The sequence below is a fragment of the Dasypus novemcinctus genome, chromosome 23 (genome assembly GCF_030445035.2).
Source record: "Dasypus novemcinctus isolate mDasNov1 chromosome 23, mDasNov1.1.hap2, whole genome shotgun sequence".
Lineage (NCBI taxonomy): Eukaryota > Metazoa > Chordata > Mammalia > Cingulata > Dasypodidae > Dasypus > Dasypus novemcinctus.
In genome coordinates, this window is record NC_080695.1 from 3499829 (window position 1) to 3507746 (window position 7918).

The 7918-nt window shown below is 40.6% G+C and overlaps 1 pseudogene; it reads left to right on the forward strand.

Annotated features, from left to right (window-relative positions):
* The first annotated feature begins 249 nt into the window (after positions 1-249).
* LOC105747190 (olfactory receptor 2T3-like) lies at positions 250-7311 on the forward strand (annotated as a pseudogene).
* Positions 7312-7918: the final 607 nt, after the last annotated feature.

The window sequence follows — 7918 nt, forward strand, 5'->3', positions numbered from 1 at the left end:
GAGGAGGTTGTTGTTATGAGGGGAGGAGTGAGGTGAGGGAGGTGGGGGGTATATGGGGACCTCATATTCTTTGAATGTAACATTTAAAAAAATAAATAAAGACAAAAAAGAGAAAAAGCTGGGCATGCTTTTTGATAGCTACTCCATCTAAATGGCAAACATTCAATTCTCATATATTCTGCAAATGGTAAGTGACAAATGATTGGTAAAACAAATGGAAACACAAACACAAAAACAAAAAAGTGGATCATGGATTCTGAGAGGGTCTTAAAGAAAGTAGTGATTGCAGGCAAGAGTCAATGACAATTTTGGGAAATAAGAATGAGCAAAGAATATTGAAAATTCATCCTGGCTTCCCCAATCCTATTATTTTTGTGCTTGTTCAACAGTAAACCTATTGTAAATAATGGATGGTAGATGAAACTTTTTAAGTCTTTCTTCAGTTGTAACAAAACAATGAATATTAAAAATAGTACAAATATAAGACAGTGTTATCATCAGTTGTAACAAAAGTTCCACACATATGCAAAGTATTGTTGGTAGAGTGGTGTATTATATAGAATTTGATATTTTAGGCATGATTGTTTTATAAACTCACAATTTCTCTAATAAAAGAAAATGATTGGAAAATAGGAACTCATCTCAATTCCCTAAAGAGAAGAAAATGATGATGTAACTTTCATAGTCTCTACAATGAATTTAAACCCAGTCACCCTCAAAATGGAATTGTGAAAGATAATAGTCTTTTCACTTTGCTGGTGAAGTTTACATAAATTCTCTTGTGAAGCAGAAAGGGATGAGAGCTCCTTGGCTTTTCTGTCTCTTTGCTTAGAATGTGATTTCTTAACTTGTACCTTTAGAACTTTATAAACAAAGAAAATAAGGAACAAAGAAACCTGACTCTTGTAGGTATCTCTTATGTAATTCTTACTTTAGATTTCTTGAAATCCCCACATTATTTTTTTACTTAGGTGCAATGCATTGGTTTTTGTTTGTTTGTTTGTGTGGTCTGGTTTGGATTTTGACTTCTTATTTCTGTGTGTTTCAGTCACTATGCATGTGTACAGCATCACTGAGGGATTATAGTTTGGTCATAATCTCCTGACATTTCTGTAGTATAGAATTTACCTGTACCTTTAAATTATTTTAGGGTACATGAGTCAAGTTTGACTCAAGCAAATAAATTGGAAAATTAAAAATGGAAATAATCAGGAAAAGATGTTGTTGAGCAATGCTGTGAATTTATAGAAAAGGGGATTTTACCAAGTTTCTAAATATTGAGGTGCAGCTCTGGAATGATACCTCAGATGGGTAGTAAATCTGCAGTGATGTGTGTTTATGTTTAATCATCTGCTCCAGCTAGCAATTTTAGCTGTGTTTATTCACTCAGTAAGGGTATTTGGAATGTCTCACATGTTAGACACCATTTTGAGGTAACAAGGGTATAAGATAAAGGAAGAATAAATAATTATTTAATTTATTTTCCAACTAAATACATGCTTCCTACAGAATCTACCATCTTTTATTTCTGTGATTTTTACAAGAGGTTTATATATTTATCCATAAAATTAATCTGCATTTCTTGTAAAAGTCATTTTTCTGCATTACCATTAGTAAATTAAATGCCTCACACCTTCTTTTTGGAATCACGAGGGTGGCTTGACAGTGCCCTGAGGCTCTCCTGCCCAGCATCAGATCTGCAGCCCTGAGCTGCTTACCCCAGTCAACCTGGACTCTCTCTGCTCAGGGCGTCCTGATAGAGATGCTCATGGAACTAACTATAAGAGGAAAACTGGAATAAAACTTATATGTTGTAGTAAGGGGGAGGGAGTTAAAGAGATGTAATGGCTAAAAGATATTTAAAGAAATTTCATTAGACTTCTGAATTTTCAGAGAACTTCAGTTTTTATAGCAATATTATTAGTACTTGTGCAGATAAAATATTAATACTAATGTTAGCATCAGCTATTACTTCAATTGCTGAGTGCCTGTGATGAGCTACACTGTCTATTACTGGAATAAGAGGTTTGGGGAATTGCTTAATTTAGCTCTCATATCATGTTACAGACTCAACATACTTTTCCTTATTTAGTTTTTTTAACCATCTAATCAGAGAAGTGCTTTTATTTTCTCAATATTTAGGGAAATATATAAGATTTAAAGAGGTTTTGCTACCTCCCTTTTTCTACATCCTGTAGGAGGTACACCTCACAAGTCTGCTTGATACTCCCTTATAGACTTCTAAACATGTTCATGGCTTCTCTGAGCTTCTCTGAGATTTGATTACATGTCAGTTCAACCCCACTTTTGGAAAAATAGCTCTAAGCACATGATGGCATGTCTTATTGGGAAAAAGGTTAGAATGCCATGAAAATAAGAAAGCTCTAAAAAGAATGATTCTTATCTTCTTTCCCAGCTGTAAGCTTTCCTAGCTTACAGTTTCCTGTAAGCTCAGGGAAGCACACTTCAGAGAATCAATCTTCAAGCACCAGCTTCATCCTCGTGGGGCTCTATGGTGAAACCAGTCATGCAGTCCTCTTCTACACTGTGACCTTCATCTTTTCCTTGATGGCCCTGGCTGGATCATCCTCCTGATCCATGCAGAGTCCAGGCTTCACACCCCCATATACTTCTTCATCAGCCAGCTCTCGCTGATGGACCTCATGTACATATCTGTGACTGTGCCCAAGATACTCCTGGTCCAGGTCACAGGAAACAATGAAATTTCTCCTTCAGGTTGTGGGATCCAGATGTTCTTTTACCTGACTCTTGCTGGAGCTGAGTTTTTCCTCCTTGCTGCCATGGCCTATGACTGGTTTGCTGCCATATGCAGACCTCTCCATTACCCCTTGCTGATGAACCAGAGGATCTGCCAGCTCCTTGTGTCTGGAGCTGGCTCTTGGGCATTTTTTATTTTATTTTATTTTTAATATTATATTCAAAAAATATTAGGTCTCCATATACTCCCCACCCCCTTCACCCCACTCCTCCCCCCATAACAACAATCTCCTCCATTATCATGAGACATTCATTGCATTTAGTGAATACATCTCTGACTCTTGGGCATTATTTTTAATTAAAATTATTTATTTTTTAAAATTACATCCAAAAAATATGATGTCCCAATCAGCCCCACCGCCCCCACCCCCCACTCCCCCACAGCAACACTTTCTCCCATCATTGTGAGACATCCATTGCACCCAGTAAGTACATCTCTGAACATCACTGCACCCCGTAGTCAATGGTCCACATCATAGCCCACACTCTCCCACGTTCCATCCAGTGGGCCCTGGGGGGATCTAAAATGTCCCGTAATTGTCCGTGAAGCACCACCCAGGACAACTCCATGTCCCGAAAATGCCTCCACATCTCATCTCTTCCTCCCATTCCCCAAACCCAGCTGCCACCATGGCTACCCTTCCCACACCCATGCCACATTTTCTCTGTGGACATTGGATTGGTTGTGTCCATTGCACATCTATGTCAAGTGGGGGCTTAGATTCCACATGGATACTGGATGCAGTCCTCCTGCTTTCAGTTGTAGACACTCTAGGCTCCATGGTGTGGTGGTTGACCTTCTTCAACTTCATGTTAGCTGAGTGAGGTCAGTCCAATAAATCAAAGTGTAGGAGCTGAAGTCTGTTGAGGCTCTGGGCCTGGGTGTCTTATTATCAGTCCAGAGATTCAAATCCCCTACATATATCTTAAACCCAGCACCAACTACAATTCCAATAAAGTAGCATGCAAGTCTTGTGAGAAGTGATCCCCTCTGAGTCCAATTCCATCATGCAGAAACACCAGCTCCAAAGAAGGGCCATCTGCCGTGGCAGTGAACCCCATCTGCCATGACCATAGAACCCGTGGGTCTCTTTATCCCTCAAAAGAACCAATACCTGGGGTTGTATCTACTTTATCTGTCTCTTAGACTCTGCTCAGTTGTGCATAAGGGCATTCCTTCTGACAACCTCCAGACTCTTTTTTAGAGACTCATAGCCTTATAATCTCATTTCTCCTTTCCATTTCCCCCTTACATTAGGTCAAACAGCATTTTGAAGTCATGTTATTATATGTAGACAGGGATATTCTGCTGATTCATATTGAACCTTTAATTCAAGGTCATTTTCTAGTTGCATCTTCAGCTAGTATGTGGTAGTGATCCCTCGGTGCCAGGGAGGCTCAACCCCGGGTGTCATGTCCCACGCTGGGGGGAATGCACTGCATCTACATGCTGAGTTTGGCTGTGAGAGTGGCCACATTTGGGTAACATGAAGGCTGTCAGGAGGAAACTCCCAGGCACAGTGTTACTCTAGGCCTTGTTCTTATTGCAGGTGTATAGGCTCAAAAGCATAGCCATTAGTATCAGGAACCCACTGTTGGGCCCTCCTTCCTTCCTGGTTCTTGCCGTTGCACCTGGGGGACTGCCGCTGCTCCCCCAGGGTCCACGACAGTGATCCCCGGCCAGGGGCCCAGTACCCCCCCAGCTGTTGTTTTTAATTGTTTCCACTATGAGTATATCTAGACATTACTATATACCCTGGGCATATGCCCTGTATAACTCCCTGTCAGCCATATATATCCTGTCAATAACATCCTATATCAGTATTCCTCTGCTGCCATTGTTGAACCACTCTGTGATCCAAAACTTCCTGTAAAGTGAATCCCAACATAATGTCAGCTTCACAAGAGTCTTAGATCACCGAAATTCATATATACAATATACAGTACTTCCCCAGATCCACCATAAAACCTTTTCCCTTCCACAGCGATAATCTTTTAACTTATTCATATCATATTTCCTGAAACTGATGTACAGATTCCGAGACAATAGCTTTCAAACAAGGTGACATCTGTGCTTACTATGTGGTCCATACTTTAGATTGTACAGTTTTCTAAATTTTTTAGTTATCCTATGTTTTGCCTTATGGTTTATTATTATTATTATGGTATATTATTAGTCTGTCATCCCCTATATGTTTCTGGTGTAATATTACGTGTTTTATATTCATCCTCGTGTACTCTCACAGAACTCCTCTCTTGCCTCCATATTTACCTTGGTTCCATCCATTCCACATCCATTTTCCCCTCCCTTTGGGGCCCACAATGCCAGCCATTCTCCATTTCCCAAGAAGCCATGTCCAGAGATACTTGCAGCAGTATTCAGGACCTGACTTTCTCAACTGCCCTAATGCCCTGGGAGCCATCCTTTCTCATGAGAGATACAGTTCTCTCTGTTTGATGGCATTAGTCCTCCCCAGGATGTGGGTCCACCCCAACTCTCACTTCTTGGGTCTCTTCCCAATGGTACAACCCACCTTGGCAAAATGAGCCTTCAGCTATTCCCCCGGAGTCCGTCCTGCATCAGACTATACCCCCTGAGCATCCTAACCAGGTGACCCTCCTACTTATACTTTGATACGACTTTCTCAACATTTTGTTCTCAACGGACACCTGACACTCTCCCATGTTCATAGGTTGCCCCTCCCTCTCCCCAATTTTTGGACAATATTACCCCTCTTCCCATCCCCAGCCCCCCTCAAACCCACAAAGCCCCACCCGAAGGTAACCCCTTGCCCCCATTTTGTCCCTTCTTTGTGCTCATACTTACCACCAGCTCATCACAGATTCCACCCCTGCAGACGTTAACTCACATCCTTCCTCCACCCCCCGATTTCCTGTAAGCCTCTTTTCCAGACTCTAGCTCTCTGAGGCAGTTTGCTTATTTCATATCATTTAGGTCATGTAGTATTTGTCCTTCAATGCCTGGGTTGCTTCACTCAACATAAGATTCTCAAGGTTCATCCATGTTATCACGTGTGATTGTAGTGTATTTGTTCTTACAGCCGAGTAGTATTCCATTGTGTGTATATACCACATTTTATTGATCCACTCGTCTGTTGACGGGCATTTGGATTGATTCCAACTTTTGGTGATAGTGAACAATGCTGCTATGAACATTGGTGTGCATATATCGGTTTGTGTCCTTGTTTTCAGTTCTGCTGGGTATATACCCAGCAGTGGTATTGCTGGGTCATATGGCAAATCTATGGTTAGTTTTTTGAGAAACCGCCAAACTGTCCTCCAGAATGGTTGGATCCTTCTGCATTCCCACCAGCAGTGGATGAGTGTTCCCCTTTCTTCACATCCTCTCCAGCATTTGTATTCTTCTGTTTTTTTCATAGCTGCCAATCTTATGGGAGTAAGATGGTATCTCATTGTAGTTTTGATTTGTATTTCCCTGATAGCTAGAGATTTGGGGCATTTTTTCATGTGCTTTTTAGCCATTTGTATTTTTTCTTTGGAGAAGTGTCTGTTTAAATCTTTTTCCCATTTTTTAAATGGGTTGTTTATCTTTTTGTTTTCAAGATATATGAGTTCTTTATATATGCAAGTTATAAGTCTCTTATCAGATATATGGTTGCCAAATATTTTCTCCCATTGTGTGGGTTCCCTTTTTACTTTCTTGACAAACTCCTTTGAGGTGCAGAAGGCTTTAATTTTGAGGAAGTCCCATTTATCTATTTCTTCTTTTGCTGCTCGTGCTTTTGGTGTGATATTCATGAAGCCATTTCCTATTACAAGGTCCTGTAAATGTTTCCCTACACTGCTTTCCAAGATCTTTATGGTCTTGGCTCTTATATTTAGGTCTTTGATCCATCTTGAGTTGATCTTTGTATAAGGTGTGAGATGGTAATCCTCTTTCATTCTTCTACATATGGCTATCCAGTTCTCCAGACACCATTTGTTGAATAGGCCATTCTCTCCCAGTTGAGAGGGTTTGATGGCTTTATTGAATATTATATGGCTATATGCATGAGTTTCTATATCTGAACTTTCAATTCGATTCCATTGGTCTGTGTGTCTCTCCTTATGCTCTTGGGCATTTTTGACGGTTTGTTGCTCTCCCCCATTACCATGAGTTTCCCCTTTTGTCAGCCAGGAAAATGCTGAAATTCTTCTGTGAGGCCCCTACACTCCTGAAGCTCTCCTCCTCAGACATCTCCCTTTACAAGATACTCATGTACCTGTGATGTGTCCTCATCTGCCTTACCCCTGTCACTAACATCTCCAGCTCTTATGCCCTCATACACAGGATGACTTCAGTGGAGAGCCCCAGAAAGGCCTTTACCACCTCCTTATCCCACATGGTCATGGTCCTGCTATTTTTTGGAGATTCCATCTACACCTACATGCTCCCCAGTTCCTACCACACAGCTGAACAGGACATGATGGAGTCTGCCTTTTGCACTATTATCACAGCTGTGATGAATCCACATTTATAGCCTCAGGAACAAAGATGTTTCAGGGCACTGAGGAGTATATTACAATCAGGGATGAACTTAAGAAGAGTAGCAAATTTGAAAACCTGAGAATGACCATCTCCCTACTTCTTCCTTCTCTCCTCCTCTCCTTATATCTCCTTTTACTCTGTCCTTTGGTTCCAGAATCCCCCAACAAAGACTATTCCCTTTTGTGCTCTCATTCTCATACAAGTGGTCTTTATCCTCTCTGTTCCTCATTCATCCTAATTTTCTTGTTACATTTAACTTTGTTAGTTCTTTTATTGGTGACATAAAATAAAACCAGATAAAGTGTTTTCATCTTATCTCCCATACCACTTTCATTGATCATTGAGGTATGAGACTTGGGGAGTCAACCCTAAAAAAGACTGTCTGTTAAGACCTTGGATACTAGCAGAGCACTGGAGGGAATAGTTATTGCTCCCTCATTTTATAATACCCTTTACATCCTATCTGCATGTGGCTGGTATTGAACTTCAAAGTCTGCTGCTATATCTTCCATAAGTGCACCTGAATACATTTTTTCCAAATGTTGAAATTGAAATTCAAATGGTAAGTACCAATGTTTTTTATATTGTTTGGCTATCATGACTGTGCCACATATCAATCCATATTAAGTT